General features: G+C 42.4%; 1 long non-coding RNA gene across 1 annotated transcript in view; it reads left to right on the top strand.

Annotated features, from left to right (window-relative positions):
• The window catches only part of LOC308578882, an 83,531-nt gene that overhangs the window by 52,425 nt on the left and 12,183 nt on the right, over positions 1-18,923 (top strand). Inside the window, exons 5-9 of the long non-coding RNA XR_014004162.1 lie at positions 11,518-12,355; positions 14,526-14,750; positions 15,092-15,124; positions 16,140-16,186; positions 18,244-18,337. This is a non-coding gene — a long non-coding RNA (uncharacterized lncRNA). The remainder of the gene's footprint in view (positions 1-11,517; positions 12,356-14,525; positions 14,751-15,091; positions 15,125-16,139; positions 16,187-18,243; positions 18,338-18,923) is intronic.

Genomic DNA, 18,923 nt, shown 5'->3' with positions numbered 1-18,923 from the left:
TACCAAGCGCTCACTGGCTGGTGTGCCTTTCACTGAAGGGAGATCAGAAGAGGACCATTTCATTGGCAGAAGCCTAAGCAGCCACAAGCTTGCTATTCCGACACAATGATATTGTTTTAGTCATTTATTTTTATTTTTAATTACTTGGCACCACAGGCAGCTCTCTCCAAAAATGGCAAGGGCTACAATCCCACCTACATGGGAGGAAGCCCCACTGAATTCAGTAGGACTTACTTCCAAGCAGACATGGGTGCAACAGTGCTGAAAGGCTCTCTCTTGGACATTCCAGGAAATAAACTGCCACAGGGGTTGGATTAAACTGACCTGTGCAAAAACGGCAAGGTAAGGATTAGGGGTAGCATTAGGGGTAGGGGTAGGGGTAGGTTTTTTTAGGGTTGAATTTGTTGAGGGGTTGTTGCTTTTTAGGATTTCACCCCAGGAAATACATAAACTACCACAGGGGCTGGATTAAACCGACCATTGGGCTGGATTAGGCCCCCAAAACGGACTTTGAACATGCCTGATAAGCACACGAACAAGATGTAGCGTGTGCACCATTTCATGTTTTACTGGAAAACTTAAGGTCACTGTTAGCTGGTAGGCTTGGCCTTGGGGGGAAATCCCCCCTTGAATCAGCACTGCCACTACAGAGTCATAGTGTCATCATAATTTCACCATGGCAACCAGCTGCTTCATTTTTTTTAAGTAATATTTTATTAGGTTTTATCCATAAAAAAGTTTAGAATAATACAAAAAACGGAAAAGATACAAAATTACAAAATACAGAAATACAGACATTAAACACAAAAAAGAAAAGAAAAAAGCACATATAAAAAAACAAAAATTCCTTCTTTCTTAATTTCTCCTCTTTGGTTAACTTATTTTCCTCACGTCTCCCATTTTTGTATCCCTTTTAAAAGTTAGTTCAGCAAATTCATATCCTATTAGTCTATCTATTTATTAATCCAATCTTGCATTTTACCTTGTTGCTAAAACCCCTGCAATTCATTTCAATGTCCTCAACATTCAAAAATTTTACAATATTTCTGCAAATACGTTTTAAATTTCCTCCAGTCTTCTTCCACCAACTCTTCTCCCTGATCTCGGATTTTGCCAGTCATTTCCGCCATCTCCATATAGACTATTAGTTGCATCTGCCATTCTTCCAAGGTGGGTAGGTCTTGTGTCTTCCAATGCTTTGCGATGAGAATTCTTGCTGCTGCTGTAGCATACATGAAAAAAGTTCTATCCTTCTTTAACACCGATTGGCCAACTATGCCCAGGAGGAAGGCCTCTGGTTTCTTCGGGAAAGTATATTTAAATACCTTTTTCAATTCATTATATATCATTTCCCAGAAAGCCTTGATCCTTGGGCACGTCCACCAAAGGTGAAAGAAAGTACCTTCAACTTCTTTACATTTCCAACATTTATTATTGGGCAAATGGTATATTTGCAAGCTTGACTGGAGTCATGTACCACCTGTACATCATTTTCATAATATTCTCTCTTAGGGCATTACATGCCGTGAATTTAATCCTGGTGGTCCACAACTTCTCCCAGTCAGCAAACATAATATTATGTCCTATATCTTGTGCCCATTTTATCATTGCAGATTTTACCGTTTCTTCCTCAGTGTTCCATTTCAACAGCAGATTATACATTCTTGAGAGTATCTTAGAAAGTATCTGCTGTGTTTTTTTCTGTAATTAAAAAAAAAAATTCAATAAATATCATTTTTTTAAAAAGAGAGAGAACTTGGAATGTTTTTGTACCTTCCTCAGAAAGGGAGAAATGGCTACCAAATAAAAATAAATTGGAAAAACCATACTCAAAGAAACTGCAAGTACATAATTCAGATAAGAGATGCAGGGGGAAAGTAAAATGACACAGTGCTGAAATGCACTTTCAAAATTTCTGATTTTGGAGTGCATTATTTGACTTTCTGAAACTTGCAGCATTTCTTGGAGTGCTACATTAAAAGTATTCTCTTGGAAGTCTTCCTTTGTAACCTAAGAAAGCTGCCTGGATCAGGCCAGTGGCCCAAGTTCACCATCTTGTTCTCACAGATGCCTGTGCAAAAACTGCAAGCAGAATCTGACCCCAACAGCCCTCGTGATTCTCAGGAACTGATATGCAGAAATATGCCGCCTCTGAACCTTGAGGTACTACATAGCCATCACTTGACACATCGCTCATTTCACATGGCATTCACCTGGCTTCTTCCCCCAAAGAATCTGGGAGCCATAGTTTGGGTCACTGGGTTTGGTGCTTTTGTAACTGGATTTGTAATGGCTTTTAGTCAAATACAATAAATGAATGATTGATTGATTGATTGACTGATGAAAAAGTGTTTTTTTCCTGAGATGCTAACTTTCTCTCTGCATGTCATTCCTTGAACAGCTTCCTGGGCAAAGATAAGGCTTGATTTCCTTGCTCTGTTCATTTGTGCATTTGACTAGTGTTGTGGGGAGGGAAATGTAACCACTGGGCCTAAAAATGTCCCCCTCCTGCCCACTTGGGTTTCTGGTGTGGCCTTCACAGATATTGGCACAACTTGTGTGTGTGTGTGTGTGTGTGTGTGTGTGTGTGTGTGTTTGTGAGGTGTGCTCACCATTGTGAGGGCTGAGGGAGTGATGGTGATGCCTCCCCAGCTGCTGCCATTGTCCGTGGGTTGATTGTGATGTGACAAAAGCATTTGGCTTCTGAGTGGGTATAAATGTGGGCCAAGGCGCAAGCCTCAGCAGTTGCCCTCCCCAGAGAGAAATGGGCAGCTCGGTGGCACTCAGCCCAGGTGGTCTCCTGCCCCGTGGCAGCAAGCTGGCAAGCGGAAGGAGGCAATTGCCCGGTGCTGGGATGCTGTGGCCCTGGTGGTCTCCTGCCCCGTGGTGGCAAGCTGGCAAGCGGAAGGAGGCAATCACCCGGTGTTGGGATGCTGTGGAGCAAGGAGAAGGCAAGTACAAAGATTACTTGCTGGTGGGATCGCTACTTGAAGGTGACTGACACTCAGCTCTGAAGCTGGTGGATGTCTGGCAATGGACCTGATGAGGTTGCAGCTGGTGGATGGTTGTCGGAAGAATTTGCATTCAGGCTAGTGGATGTTGCGAGGCTACGCTGGCTGACATGGGTGCAAACTGGTTTCGAAGCCTTGTTTCTTAACAGGCAGCCAAACAGGAGGAGGAATCTGGGGGGACGCTGTCGGGTGTTGGCCATCCCACTCACCTGTTTGCCTTTGCCTTACAGGGATGTCTGGAGCCGGTGAGGTTTTCCCCAAGTCCAGTCTTAAAAGTCATCAAGAGAACCACAGGACATCCCTATTTACATCGGAGAAGTGAACGTGAAATACTGGCAGTGAGGAATGGACAAGGCTGTGGCCATACTTGAGAGAAGGAGAAGGGAGACTGCAGGCGGACATCTGCTGCATTGCAAGTGATGGGGCAGTGGGGAGAGAGAAGAAAATGAGGGAGGCAACATTAGGCCACATTAGGTGCACCACTGAACTGCTATGAAGTCACTTTAAACAGGCATGGCTTCCCCTCAGGGATTCTGGGAACTGTAGATGGTTATGGGGACGGAGACTTGTTACGGTGGTAAGTATTAGGATTAGGATTAGGGGTAGGGTAGGGGTGGGGGTAGGGGTAGGGTTCCCTTCATGCCAGGGAACTCTGGGAATTGTAGCTGTAGTTAGGGGGCAGGGTAGGGTTCCCTTCTTGCCAGGGAACTCTGGGAATTGTAGCTGTAGTTAGGGGGCAGGGTTAGGGTTAGGGTTCCCTTTTTGCCAGGGAACTCTGGGAATTGTAGCTCTAGTTAAGGCTTAAGGGTTAGCGTTAGGTTTAGAGTTAGCGTCAGGGGTAGGGGTGGGGGTAGGGGTAGAGATAGGGTTCCCTTCTTGGCAGGGAACGGGGCCCCCTAACAACTCTTGGCACCCTTTTCCAACTATAGCTCCCAGAGTCTTTGGGGGTTGTTTAAGCCATGAGTGTTTAAAGCGGCTTCATAGCGCATTAAATGGTGTGGATGTGGCCATGGCCTCCCTCACCCCACTGCCTCTTATTAATGAAGAATCGAAAGAATTTCCCAATTCCAATCTCTCGGAAACAGGAAACAGAAATGGAATGGACAAGGCTGTGGCCATACTTGAGAGAAGGAGCTTTGAAAGGAGACTGCAGGGGGACATCTGCTGCATTGAAAGTGATGGGGTAGTGGGGAGAGAGAAGAAAATGAGGGAGGCAACATTAGGCCACATCAAGTGCACCACTGAACTGCTATGAAGTCACTTTAAACAGGCATGGCTTCCCCTCAGGGATTCTGGGAACTGTAGATGGTTAAGGGGACGGAGACTTGTTACGGTGGTTAAGTATTAGGATTAGGATTAGGCGTAGGGTAGGGGTGGGGGTAGGGGTAGGGTTCCCTTCATGCCAGGGAACTCTGGGAATTGTAGATCTAGTTAGGGGCAGGGTTAGGGTTAGGGTTCCCTTTTTGCCAGGGAACTCTGGGAATTGTAGCTCAGGTTAGGGGGCAGGGTTAGGGTTCCCTTTTTGCCAGGGAACTCTGGGAATTGTAGCTCTAGTTAAGGCTTACGGGTTAGCGTTAGGGTTAGAGTTAGGGTTAGCGTCAGGGGTAGGGGTGGGTGTGGGGGTAGAGGTAATGTTCCCTTCTTGGCAGGGAACGGGCCCCCCTAACAACTCTTGGCACCCTTTTCCAACTATAGCTCCCAGAGTCTTTGGGGGTTGTTTAAGCCATGAGTGTTTAAAGCGGCTTCATAGCGCATTAAATGGTGTGGATGTGGCCATGGCCTCCCCCACCCCACTGCCTCTTATTAATGAAGAATCGAAAGGATTTCCCAATTCCAATCTCTCAGAAACAGGAAACAGAAAGAAGACTTTGTATCTCAAGCCATTTTGGAAGGTCTTAACTGGAAATGCCAATAAAGGTATTTTTGTTGTATTGTGTTGTATAGTGTTGTGATTAACATGGGAAGTAGGGTGGCAAAATACGTTTGTCTTTCTGCATGCGTTTATGGTAGGCATTTTGCACTCACCTGAACCCTTGCAGGGAAAGGGACAGGGCACAATGGGAAAGGGTGGGGCAACCGGGCTGCTTAAACCACACCCCTTTTCCAAGGGAAGCACCATGGGGGGTGGGCCGCCCGAGAGAGAACAACAGAACACAGAACAAGGAAGACGGAAGTGGCGCACAGTTCCTTCTGTTCCCTCTCTTCCAAAGAATGGAACGTCAACACACAGAGTATGTGATCCAGTAGTCGCCCAAGATTCAGGAACATCTTCTCATCTGTTCTGTCAGGGCACACTCCTGATCCCCAAAACATTCCAAGTTCTCAGTGTCCCAGACTTAAGAGTCGGACTCGTCTGCCCTGCCTACCAAGCGCTCACTGGCTGGTGTGCCTTTCACTGAAGGGAGATCAGAAGAGGACCATTTCATTGGCAGAAGCCTAAGCAGCCACAAGCTTGCTATTCAGACACAATGATTTTGTTTTAGTCATTTATTTTTATTTTTAATTACTTGGCACCACAGGCAGCTCTCTCCAAAAATGGCAAGGGCTACAATCCCACCTACATGGGAGGAAGCCCCACTGAATTCAGTAGGACTTACTTCCAAGCAGACATGGGTGCAACAGTGCTGAAAGGCTCTCTCTTGGACATTCCAGGAAATAAACTGCCACAGGGGTTGGATTAAACTGACCTGTGCAAAAACGGCAAGGTAAGGATTAGGGGTAGCATTAGGGGTAGGGGTAGGGGTAGGTTTTTTTAGGGTTGAATTTGTTGAGGGGTTGTTGCTTTTTAGGATTTCACCCCAGGAAATACATAAACTACCACAGGGGCTGGATTAAACCGACCATTGGGCTGGATTAGGCCCCCAAAACGGACTTTGAACATGCCTGATAAGCACACGAACAAGATGTAGCGTGTGCACCATTTCATGTTTTACTGGAAAACTTAAGGTCACTGTTAGCTGGTAGGCTTGGCCTTGGGGGAAATCCCCCCTTGAATCTGACTTAGGACTTCAGCACTGCCACTACAGAGTAACAGTGTCATCATGATTTCACCATGGCAACCAGCTGCTTCATTTCCACTTACTTGAAAGGCAGGTCATTGAGTATTTATTTTATTTATTTATTTTTGTATGAAATATTTATTAAGTTTTCCATAGCTGAACACGTGGCCACTTCCTTTCCTTTGGAAATTGACTTGATGATCCACAGTTACCAAGCATCTAAGAATATAGAAAAGAGCATCCTGATCAGAGGTCAAGTGGGAACCTTTGCACCTCTTACTTAAGCTTTCAAGAAATATGTCTTCTTATGTCACAGATGGGTGATAGCAACCTCAATGAGCCTCCCCACGTAAATGTCAATTCTCCAAGCATTAATATAAATACTGCTTCTCAGAAATAAAGATCTGCTCATGATCAGATCTCAAAACACAATTCCCTTCTTTTCTCTCCTATTTATTCTGGAGTAAGTCACAACTAAGCCCACTAAAGTTAATGACGCTTGACCAAGCTAAATCTTCTGTTAATGAGAAGTGAATTGGGCCATTTATCTTTGTGATTGAAGAAACATGGTGTGAACTTTGATGTGCTCTAGCATTGCACATTTACTCTGGATTCTTCCATTTTTATTTTGTCCTCCAAGTCCATGTTACGGAAACATCTCTTTTTCTTTTTTGCTCCTTTCTGCGATGAAGGCTCCTTTTCCCATCTTCACCACTCCACTTCTTCACTTATGGTGAGATGCAGAGATCATAAAAGGCAAGGTTTTAAGAAAGCGTTTATAATTAAAGTGAACAGGTGGCTCCAACTAGTATGAGCGACCGAGCAAACAAACCCACTGAGAGCTGGGATTGGTTGAAGCAGATGGTGTATCCTTTGTACCTCTTTTAATGAAGACTGTGCCTGATCTCTCTGTTGGGCTTAGCATGACACATATCCTTCTCATTTGTGTAAGTACATTTATACTGACATCAAAAGAAAAGCCCCACATTTGTATCTAGATTATAACAGCAAAAGATGCATACATTCTTAGGAACCCCTTTCAACGTCTGTTTCAGAGATCTGGGCACATTAGGCATGGCATAGCAACACAAATCAGAATGGGAACCTAATTCATGCCTGTTATCTACTCCTGTCCACAAGGACTAACCCATCACATTGTTGATGTAATTGTATTATACAGTTGGGTGATTATATTCTCTCTCCCCCCACCCCACTCCCACTCTCTCTGGACAAAGGACAACAATCTCTAAGCATTGGATATAGTCTCGCAGCATTTATTTTTCCATTGGGAGGAAGGAGGGGATATAAATTTAATAAATAAATTTAAAGCATAATATATTCCCTGTTGCTTCAGGCCATAAACCCATCTAGCCCAGTATCCTGTTACCACAGAGGCCAAATAAATAGGACATGAGTGGTAACCCCCCTCCATCTTGGCATTCAAAGGCATACATTCAGAAGAGTCATGGTGGGGTGTGCTATAGGGAGGAGCTGTTTCCCATTATCTGGTATGCATCCTGGTGAGAATGGCTTTGTTCAATGGATGGCTCTGAAAGTTTGTCTGGGATTACCAAGGATATCTGTTGACTCCAGACAAGGACTCTGAAGATGTTGTCGGTATGGTCTGAGCTGTTAGAGCAGCACAACTGGAGGGAGGCTGTGCACCATAATAGGTTTATAGGACACAGAATAAGGTAAAGAGGCTGGCATTCTTTTTTAAGTATTCTGGCCCATGGGGGCACATATATCCCCCATGGTAGAACACTGGGGATCTTACTCTTTTGGGTTGTGACTTTTGTTTGTTTTTTAGGATCTGCAGAGAACTCAGCTTGTGTCTGAGTGGGTGGAAGTGAATTAGCTAGAGCTGATTGCTTCCTGTGGCATTGAATCCAAGCACATGAGAGAATTTAATATGGATTGCTTATATACCTAAGGCAGCATTGAGTTAGGGTACTCTTGAGTTGCCTTTCATTGACTTGGCATTGTGGGTGGGTGGGAGCCTTGGGGATGCTCTTTAACCTTAACATTCACTGTGCATGTCAATTAAATAAGAGTAAAACGAAAATAATGGTTAAAAATATGGACCAAGAGATAATAGAAAGAATTCAGCAACAAACAGATATGTAAGTGGTTAAGAAAGTTAAATATCTTGGGATTATATTAACTCCCAAGTGTATTGATCTTTTTCAAAATAATTATGTACTAGTCTGGAACAAGATTAGGAGGGACCTGGAAGTGTGGGGAAGGATGAAGTTGTCATTTTGGGGAAGAATTGCAACAGTAAAAATGAATGTGCTACCAAAAATGTTGTTCTTATTTCAATCAATACCAATAATTAAAGGTGTTACGATATTTAAAGAATGGCAAAGAGTATTATCAAGATATGTCTGGCAGGGCAAGAAGCCTAGAATAAAATTTAAGATTTTAACAGATGCAAAAGATAGAGGAGGCTTTGCCCTGCCAGACCTAAAGTTATATTTTGAGGCTGCATGTCTTTGCTGGCTGAAAGAATGGATAAAGTTGGAAAATTCAGAACTTTGGATTTAGAAGGATATGATAATAGATTTGGTTGGCACGCATATTTATGGTATGAGGAAAAAAAGAGTGCATAAAGGTTTTGAAAATCACATTTTCCGAGGTCCGCTGATTGAAGTATGGAATAGGTACAAAAATTTATTAGAGTTTAAAACTCCATTCTGGCTGTCGCCATTGGAGGTAATGAGTGTTAAGAAGATCAATATGACAGGGAGTTGGATTACATATGAGAATTTAATTATAAAAGAAGGAAATAAATGGAAATTGAAGCCATACGTGCGGTTAAAGAATATGTGTTTGATTGGTTACACTATTTCCAAGTGAATGCGATGTTTAAAAAAGAGATGCTGGAAAGAGGTTTTCAAGATGAAAAATCTAGATTTCAAAAAGAAATTGTGAATAATGATGTTAAATTTTTATCAAAAATGTATAAATTATTACTTGAGTGGCATACTAAGGATGAAGAGGTTAAAGTTGCAATGATTCAGTGGGCCAAAGACTTTGGTTATAATATTCAATTTGATGATTGGATAAGATTGTGGAAAGAAGGAATGAAATTTACTGCATGTACTGCAATAAAAGAAAATGTTATGAAAATGTTATATAGATGGTATGTTACACCAGTAAAACTTGGAAAGATGTATAAAGTGAGTAATAAATGTTGGAAATGTCAGGAGAAAGAAGGAACATTCTACCATATGTGGTGGGAATGTAAAAAAATGAAAGGTTTCTGGGAAATGATTTATAATGAATTGAAAAAAATGTTGAAATATACCTTTGTTAAAAAACCAGAAACTTTTCTGTTGGGAATACTAAGAAATGACATAAAAAAGAAGGATGAGCAGTTGTTTTTATATGCAGTAACAGCGGCAAGAATTTTGGTGGCACAAAAATGGAAACAGGAAGAAATCCCGACGAAAGAAGAATGGAGAATGAAGTTGATGGAATACGCAGAATTAGACAAGCTAACGGGGTGAATTTGAAACCGGCGAGACCAGAGATTTACAGAGGACTGGAATAAATTTACAGAGTATATTAAAAATTTATGTGAAAGTCAATTAACGTTTGTAGGTTTTCAAGAAGCTCTGTGATAACAATGGAAAGAAATATTGTTTTATAATAATTGCTAAGATTAATTTGGTTAAAAACAACAACAACAACAAAACAATACAGATGCAAGAAATGTGAATAACTGAGAAAACATGAAAATTTCCAGATAGACTGAAGGAAGTCTGAAAGTGGAAAGATTAGAATTGGATGTATAATTCAAATGGAATGTTTTTCTTTTATTGTTATATTTGAAAATTTTATAAATAATTTTTTTTTTAAAAAAACCATTCACTGTGCATGTCATGCTCACGTGCCAAAGTACATGCAGCAAGGAAGGAGAATTCTTTCCAAGTCCTTGCTGTGAGACCATAGAATGCAGCTGCCCAGATTACATTGATTTGTCTAATCTGTTTATTTGGTTTCTGCAGATTCTCTAATTTGTTACATTCCAATAAATATAACCTGCTTGTACCATAATTGTTGTGCCTCAAGTCTTCTTTGGGGAAGTAACGACAAAGATATTCATCTAAGCAAGTCTTAGTTGCCTTCAGCATTTGTATCCTGCCGCCCACTTGCTCCTGACGTTGCTCATGCCATTTATTTTGCTTTGGCGTAATTCATCTGGGAGCTTCCAAACAATTAGTCCGGAAGCATGTACTAAAGGGTGAAGAATTTCAGTGTTGTTGTAATGCAAGATAACTATAGATCACAAACTCTGTCATGAAATAATGCCGCCGAGAACAAAGCAAATTGAGGCTTTGTTTCCAAATGATAAGGAGGCGCTTGGAATGCTTAGCAAGGGTTCTGCATTTCTTTTGCTGTCTACCTAAATGAGGACCCCTGCTTCCATATTTTCAAAGTCATTGGTTAATTATGCTCTAGTGTCATCACATTTTGTGCATTATGGTTTGAATGTGAGCATATGTAAAACACTGCATTTGAATATGCAAAGCAGAGTATTCCAAATTAATTCAGCCTGGTCTGGCACCATATGTTATTGCAGGTAGCCACTTTTCATCACTTTTCTATTTTTAATGTGTTGCAGCCAAGGTGTCTAGGCTTTGGGCCTCCAGGTGTTGTCATACGTTTGCTCCCATCAGCCCATTACAAGGGGTGGTGGAATTTTTATTCCAGCAACATCTGGAAGGTCACAGGTTAGCTGCCACTGTGTTAGCTAGTCTCTGGCAGAGATGCCCACTTAACTTTCTTGCAAGTATGGATACAGTTATTCTTATTTTACAGACAAGAAACAGAGGCAGAAAGATACTGATTGATCCAGATTAGATTTAAGGTCAAATTTCCCAAATCTGAGAGAATGCACATGGACCAGAAAGGTTCTCAGTAACTAAGATATACTTGTGGCAGACACCATTCCATTATAATGGCTTGAGGAGTATGATACTGGGTATGTTGAATTGTTGTGTTGTGTAAGTGGATCATGGGGTCATGAGATGTGTGACATTTATTATGCAGGGTAGATAACCTGCTTGTATAATTTATCTCCATGGGCTGAAATAAGGGGTGCTTCTGACTTTTTCATCATCTGAACTTCTGCCTGAATTTTGAAATTCTGAATTATTTGAGGCGGATCTACACTCAGTCCCTGCTCCTGCCAACCTAGCAGTTCGAAAGCACGTCAAAGTGCAAGTAGATAAATAGGTGGGAAGGTAAACAGCGTTTCCGTGCGCTGCGCTGGTTCGCTAGAAGTGGCTTAGTCATGCTGGCCACATGACCTGGAAGCTGTACGCCGACTCCCTCAGCCAATAAAGCGAGATGAGCACCGCAACCCCAGAGTCGGTCACGACTGGACCTAATGGTCAAGGGTCCCTTTACCTTTTTAAGGAACGGTTATCATAACGCATTTGGCTGCATTATGTTTTGCTTGTAACATTTAAATTTGTGTTATTAAAATGTGACACCAGAGGGCACTGCAGAGCAACCAGGAACTGGCAGAAAAGGAAACTGTACAGTATTGTTATGGAGGAAACAAGATAAGGAAAATTTTTATTTTACCATTATGCCCTGTGACATTCTAATAACATTAAAACAATAAATGTAGATTAATTCTTGGTTTGGGGATTAAAATGGAATTGCTGTGGTAGATTTTTAAATACTTTTTTTTAAAGAAGCAAACATCCCACATGTTGGCCATGAGTAATCTGACATGCTTACTCTCTCAAGTGATTTGTGACCCTTCCCCATTCCCTTACCTAAGGGTTTGTGAATTAAGTCTTGAACATTAGAAGGAATATCTAAACAGTAAGAGACATTTAATAATGGAACCACTTATGTTGGGGCTGATAGGCTCATCCTCTTTGGAGGTCTGCAAGCAGAGGCTGGGCAGCCACTAGAAGAACAAGCAAAGAGCACAGGGCAGACAAGAACAAGGTGATGCATTACTCAAACTTCCCTTCTCCCAAGCACTGTGATTGTTCTGGTGAAACCATTCTGTCTGTTTAGAAGATAGATATGTCCATCAGAAAAGAGTCATCCGCCCCCCCCCATGTTGTCCTTATATGGTGAGCTTGGAGTAGTAATGTTTCAGCTTTTGCAGACACAATGGGTGCTTCCAGACAGGCTGTGTGTGCTAATATTGCAAATGGATGGTTCAGATATTGCTAATGAGTCATTGGCAATGTGTTTGTTTGTTATCTTTACTTCTCAGATTCATAGCTATCAACCTTCAGATTTGAAAATAAGGGACCAACAGCCTCGAAAATAAGGGATCAGCCGCCAAAATAAGGGATTTTCGGAGCACAGGTATGTTCAACTTCTGAGCCCCTCCGAGCCAAAGGCAGAAAGCCCAGCCAGCAGCCAAACAAAGCCTCAAGTGGTGGTTCCCACAGCGCAGCAACCCGGCAAAGGGGATGCAGCAAGGAAAACCACCGTCACCTCTCCCCTGGGAAGCACTGAGCAAAGGCGAGTTCCCAGGCAATGCAGCCGATTTGATCAGCACAAGGCATGCAAGCTCCACCCCCAGTCGTTCTTAGACTCCTTATTGGGTGAGCAATGCAGCCAAGCAACACATTTGGAGCCTCCCTACTCCCTGGCCGGCAGGGAGGGAGGGAGAGGAGCTGCTTCCTTTGAAACCCTGGAAATTTAAGGGACATCATCAATAAGGGACAGCAGCGGGACACAGCGCTGGGATAAGGGACTTTGCCGCCAAATAAGGGATGGTTGACAGCTATGCTCAGATTTTCCATGTAAAACATAAATATGGATTAATGGGGAAAATACAGACTGGTATTGTGAGTTGTGCAGACACTGCATTTTTATTTATTTATTTATTTATTTTGCATATTGGGTGCTGATCCCACAATAGGGGTGCCCACTGACTGTAGGGTTGTTGCTGGGTTTTGGTTTTGGTTTTTTGTTTTGTTTTGTTTTGGTTTTTTAACTTCTGAGTTTGTGAAGAACCCCAAACTTCTGAATCTGTGCATAGCAGACTCGCTCCCATCCTTGTTTCAGGGTTTGTCCAAATCTTTTGCATACCTTTATCCAGTACCTTCTACATTCAAAGCATACCATTCAGCTTTGGTCAGTTCCCCAAACAAGAAATGTATCTGTGCAGTTGTTCCCTCCATTAAAGTTAGTGGGGACATCCACATATCAATGAGTTCTGTGCACAGGAGAAATCATTGTTATCAGGCCAAAAATCTACCTTCCTTCTGCAACATTTACCTGGCATCAAACAACCCTATTTACTTGTCATTTAAGTAAGTATCAGGGTTATGTTTGCCATAATAAAATACAAGGGGAAATGTGGCGTGGCACAGCGGTTAAGTTGTTTGGTTGAGGAACCAGTTCAAATCTCCACCCAACCACAAAGTCAGTGGTGGCTGGTGCTCATTTGGATGGAAGATAGGGCAGCAGGTGGAGTCAGTGCCGATGACAAGCAAAGAGCCAACTATTTCTAGATTTGTTCCCATCCTCCTCCCTGCTGAATTATTCAAGGGCAACATTGAAATTAATGAGAAGCAAGCTGGCAGTCAGTCCCACACCCTGGACTGGATGTAAGTAAGAAGGCAGGCAGGTAAGGGCAGACTAAGCTTGATGTGGCAGTGTCACATCAGCCTTAATGGGCCAGCCTACATTGCACAAAGTCTGTTGGATGTGCTTCAGGCAATCACTGTCTCTCAGCATAAACTACCCCATAGGGTTGCTGCTGCTGTGATGAGCTCTTTGGTGAAAAGGGTGGAACAAAAATATTAATTATTAATAGTATGTAAATTGGAGGTGAACAGGTGAGGTGCTACATCATGATTATTAATGGAGATTAAGTGGACTGGGGAGTTAACCTCGTTTATCTGTGTACTGCATTGCAATGTTGTTTCTGTTGCATGGGAAACTGTCTGTGATGCACAGATGATCTAGCTAAATTAGAATTAAAATTGGATTAGAAAAAATCCACTAAAAATGTAAGGAGGTGCAAAAGGACAACACAAAGGGCAATCTTTTAAATTTTCATTTCCAATTCCAGCCATTCTGAGCCAGATGAATAGAAATCAGATAAGGTTCATTACAGCTGCAATCCATCCTGAAAAGCTGGAATGGGGGCGAAAAAGGTCCTGGTACATTAATTTTTTCACAGTTGCTCTCTAGTAAATAATGTTCTCCTTACAATTTAGACTCTCCAGGTCTAAGCCCATGGGACTTCTATGCACATTTGAAGCTGGAATTCTGAGCAATAGAAGCAAAGATTTATTTTCTTCCCCAGAATGGGTGGGGGTGTGATAAGGCGTCCCCTTCCTTTCCAAAGAATCAAAACATCCAATCCTCATTTATTTATTTTTATTTCAAATGTTGGGGTCCCGTGCTGATGCCCTCAAAATGAGGAAACAAGGACATTAGTCAAATATAGAGTGAACCAAGTGAAGAATCAAATTTGTGATAAACTACCATGCCTTCATTTTCCCTTCATACTTGGAAGACACTAGGTTCTGAGTGAGTATGCCTCATTTAGCAACCTGCAATTCGCAATTTGATGCTGACGGCACAACTTGAACAGAAAGCAAGAGCTGCATTAAGAAGATTTGAGACCTATTGTGAGCTGTGTGATCAACAGAGGCATGTGGTCCAGCAGCTCTTGCTGGATTCTACCACTCCAAAATGTGCATGTTAGGAGGAGAATGGAGGGAGCCAACTTATTTGAAAGGTTTGTTTTATAACAGGGGAGGCAGGAACTAAACAGAAAAAACAAAACGCCATAGCATGGTAATTGAAAAATTAGGCGACAATCCTTCCCTGTGCCATATTTATTTTCAATACAATAGATTTTAAATTGAAGGAGTATGCAAACATGCAATTCTGCAGCAAGGGAATTCTAAAGCAGTAGTGGGGCCACATTAATTTCTGAGCAACCTTCTGAGGGCCACATGTCAGTGGCTGGAGGAGCCAGAAACCAAATATGGGTGGGGTAATTAATAGAATCTTTTCTTATGTACAATAGGCTAGTTAATTCACACATACTCATGCCTCTCTGTCTCCTCCATCCAGGTAAGCAAGAGTTCAAGGGAGCATTTCAGCCAGGTAAGGACACTCATGGATGGTGTAAAGCAGGGCTAGGGAGGGAAAGTGGTTGAGGAGGAATTATGCTCTGGGGTGAGCCTCAGGAGCGAGATAGGGAGGACTGAAGGGCCACATTTGCCTTCCTGGGCTTTGGCTTCCCTAACTCTCTTCTAAAGCCTTACAGTCAAGCAAAAGCTGCATCACATTGTGTCAGAGAGTCTGTGCTGAGCATTAAGTAGCAGAATGCAAACCAAAGTCCTTGGACAATTTTTGGAATGGATGTTGGGTGATTGTATGTCACTCTATGCATGCTCAAAGGAATTTACTATGGCTTTAAATGTTCTGGGTTTGTATCTTGACATTTAAAATTCAGTCCAGTGCTTAACCCTGGCTCATATTAGCCCCTGCTGCTGTTCCTGTCCTTTGTTCTTAAGGGCTGTGTTTCCTTCAGTTCCTTCATTTGGCAAATACATTAAGCTAGAAGGTAGTCTGAATCAAGGCTCTTTCAAAGTCTTTCTTATGTCTCAGGAGGCTTCCTGCACTGCCTTAGCAGCAGCTGTATCAAAACTAATCTGAGTCATTACAATTTAGGATCAGATTGGCTAGAGATAAGATAACTCTGGTTTATAATAACCTATAAAGATTTATGACGATTTATTCACCTTCCCTAGGTAACAGGCTGCTCATCCCCAGCAGACCCACAGCTCTTTTCTGTTAAAAGGTCACTGAAGAAAGAACTCTGAAATGGCAGAAAATAAAACCACTAATCGGCACATTTCTAATAAAACTATCATGCCTGCTAGAACCAGAGGGACATCAAATGCTAACAATTTCACATCCCATGTGGCACCATCTCTTGAAAGGACTAACAAGATGGGTTTTTCATGCAGTACTCCAATAAATCAAGGATCATTAATCAACCCTTCCTTTAAAAAATATAAATTATTAGGAGGGGGGGAGGAAAAGGAGCTTTCTGACAAATATCATGCATAGCCTAAATGTTGAAACTTGGGGGTTCTTTCTGTTCACCCTGAAGAGACAATTAAAACATAGACACAATGCAAAATCTGGAATTGTGCAAAGGTAGAGGAGATCTGTATGCTCTCTGTTTCTCAGCATGTGTTGTTGGTATCCATCTGTCTCAAGTGACAATGGAAGAGTGCACCATCAGGGGTAAAGTTGCACCACTGGAGACTTACAATGCCTACTGTGGCTGTAGATAATAATACAGGAGAGACAGGTTACCCCTGCTAAACACTGAAGCCTGGTAGACCTTCATCTTGGTATTGGTCATTAGCATCACATTCTCCCATGTCCTTTTGGTTAGACTAGCCACTGCTATAGCTGCCTTACCAATATACTTGTCCAGCTCAGCATAAATGGAAAGGTTGCTTATTATGGTGGGCCGAGGTACACACAATTGTCTACCACCTCAAGTGTGCGGTCACCAGTGCTAATGTGTGGAGTGCTGGCAACACTCTGACTCAGGGTGTTGGTCTTTGTCAGGCTAATGGTGAGGCTTGGGCATGCAGGCTTGAGCAAAATGGTTGATGAGGCTCTATAGAGGTTCTTTGGAGTGCACTGGCAAAGCTGTGTCATCTTTGTTGTCTGCAAACAACATTTATTGGATAAGAACCTGCTGCAGTTTTGTCTTGGCTTGGATACATGCCAGGTTGAGCAGACCCCTGTCACTCCTTGAACGGAAGTCCACACTACAGTGGTACCTCGGGTTACAGACACTTCATGTTACAGACGCTTCAGGTTACAGACTCCGCTAACCCAAAAATAGTACCTTGGGTTAAGAACTTTGCTTCAGGATGAGAACAGAAATCATGTGGCGGCGCGGAAGCGGCGGGAGACCCCATTAGCTAAAGTGGTACCTCAGGTTAAGAACAGTTTCAGGTTAAGAACGGACCTCCAGAATGAATTAAGTTCTTAACCCGAGGTACCACTGTATCTTCATTCAAACTGAAGGCATATGAGAACAACAGTGGGAATAACATGCCAAAGAAAGTTGGGGTAAGAGCACAGCCCTGTTTCATGCCACTATTTATAGGGAAGGTGCCAGAGGTTGTACTGTCATACTAGAAGGTGCTCCATTCTCATGGAAGGATATCATCTTGTAGAGCTTGGGTGGGCATCCTATCTTGTTGAGGAGTATGAAGAGTCCTTTTCAGCCAATGTGGTTGAAGACCTTCATCAGGTCTATGAAGGCAATGTACAAGGGGGTATCTTTGTTTTTGGCATTTCTCCTGCAGCTGACACAGTTGTGAAAATAATGTTCACTGTTCACCTCTGAGCTTTAAAACCACATTGTGACTTGAGATAGAACCTGTCAGTGAGTGACTGTAATCTGTTGAGAACTACAGGGGCAAAGGCTTTACCCACAGTACTCAGCAGGGAGATTCGATGGTAGTTGTTAGTCATGGTGGTCACCCTTGTAGAGGATCACAATGCTGGAGTTGTTCATGCCTTGTGGTTTGGATCCTGTTAACGAACACTGCAAGAGAAGGCCTCTGGAGGTGCATCATGAGGGAGGTGTTGAGACTGGCTTTCACACTTCTATTGGGATTCAACCTTTGTCCTGGGGATTTAGCACATACTTGAGAGGTTGATGGCATTCTTCAGCTCATTGTTAGAGGGACATCCAGCTCTCCCAAGATAAGCATAGTTGCTAACTGTTCAGTTGAAGACCATGTTTTCCCATGAGTTCAGTTCTTGATAGTGCTCTGCCCATCACACCTCCCTACATGTGTAGCTGTCAGCAGCAGGTTGAATGCTCTGACACAGCTTTAGCCAGTAGTCATTGGCACATTGCCTGGCAATCCACTGGGCATCACTCCTTACCTTTCTCAGTGCAGCAAGCGTTTTCTCACAAGACACATGCTTCTAGTTCACAAGAGCCTAACCCTTTGCAGTGATAAAAGGTTCCATGTCCTTAATGCCAGCCTCAAACCAGTTGGGGAACTTTTACTTTTGCCCAAAAGGATATAGCTGTGTTGTAGGTTGCTATTCAACGCAGTTTCTAAAGGAGTCCAGTAGCACTTGTTTGACAGAATCAGAGAAGCATTTATAAAGTTCAGGTATGACTGTTCTGGGCAGTGTTGATTTGAGGCCACACTTTCTGCTTTGTCCTATAGGCCCTCTTTGGCTGGAGAAGGATCAGCATGGATTCTTTCATATGGATCTCCCAAGAGAAGAAGTTCCATTACTGGGGCACAGCCACCGAAACAGGTCTTCCACCTTATAGTTTATCCTCCACAAGTGAGGAGCACTACCAGTGAAGGGTTTTCAGATTGTGACCACTGCTAAGCAGTGTCATACCTAAATTCTTCTGAATGCATTTCTAAACCTGGTGTTTCTGAATTTGTAAGGGAATTAAGTTGTTTCAGTTCACATATAGCTTCAGAAAGCACAAATTAGTAGATAGGCAAACTGAATCAAACTTCTCCCTCATCCTTATTTGTAGCAGAGCTCAAGAGGACTTCCTCAGCATGATCTGCATTCTCAATGAATTCCTTCCTATAAAGATGAGAACTACCCAAACTGCTCATTTTTTTTCTTTTTAAAGAAGATCTACTCCTGCCTTGCATTTCTGATTCATGACATCACAAATACCCAGCATAAGTCTGCTGCTGAGTGTCCCTGATTCTCATTGGCTCCCTGCCAATAACAATGCTCTTGGAGTGGGGCAGGAAAGTAACTTTTGTGAGCATTAAAAGATATTTATTAAGATTTTCCAATTATTACAAAATGAAAAAAGAAAAAAGAAAAATACAAAATAAAAATAGTTAAAAACAATTCAATCTTTCAATAACTT

Source organism: Podarcis bocagei, assembly GCF_964188305.1.
Source record: "Podarcis bocagei genome assembly, chromosome: Z".
NCBI classification, from domain to species: domain Eukaryota; kingdom Metazoa; phylum Chordata; class Lepidosauria; order Squamata; family Lacertidae; genus Podarcis; species Podarcis bocagei.
This window is presented reverse-complemented; position numbering and strand designations above follow the sequence as displayed.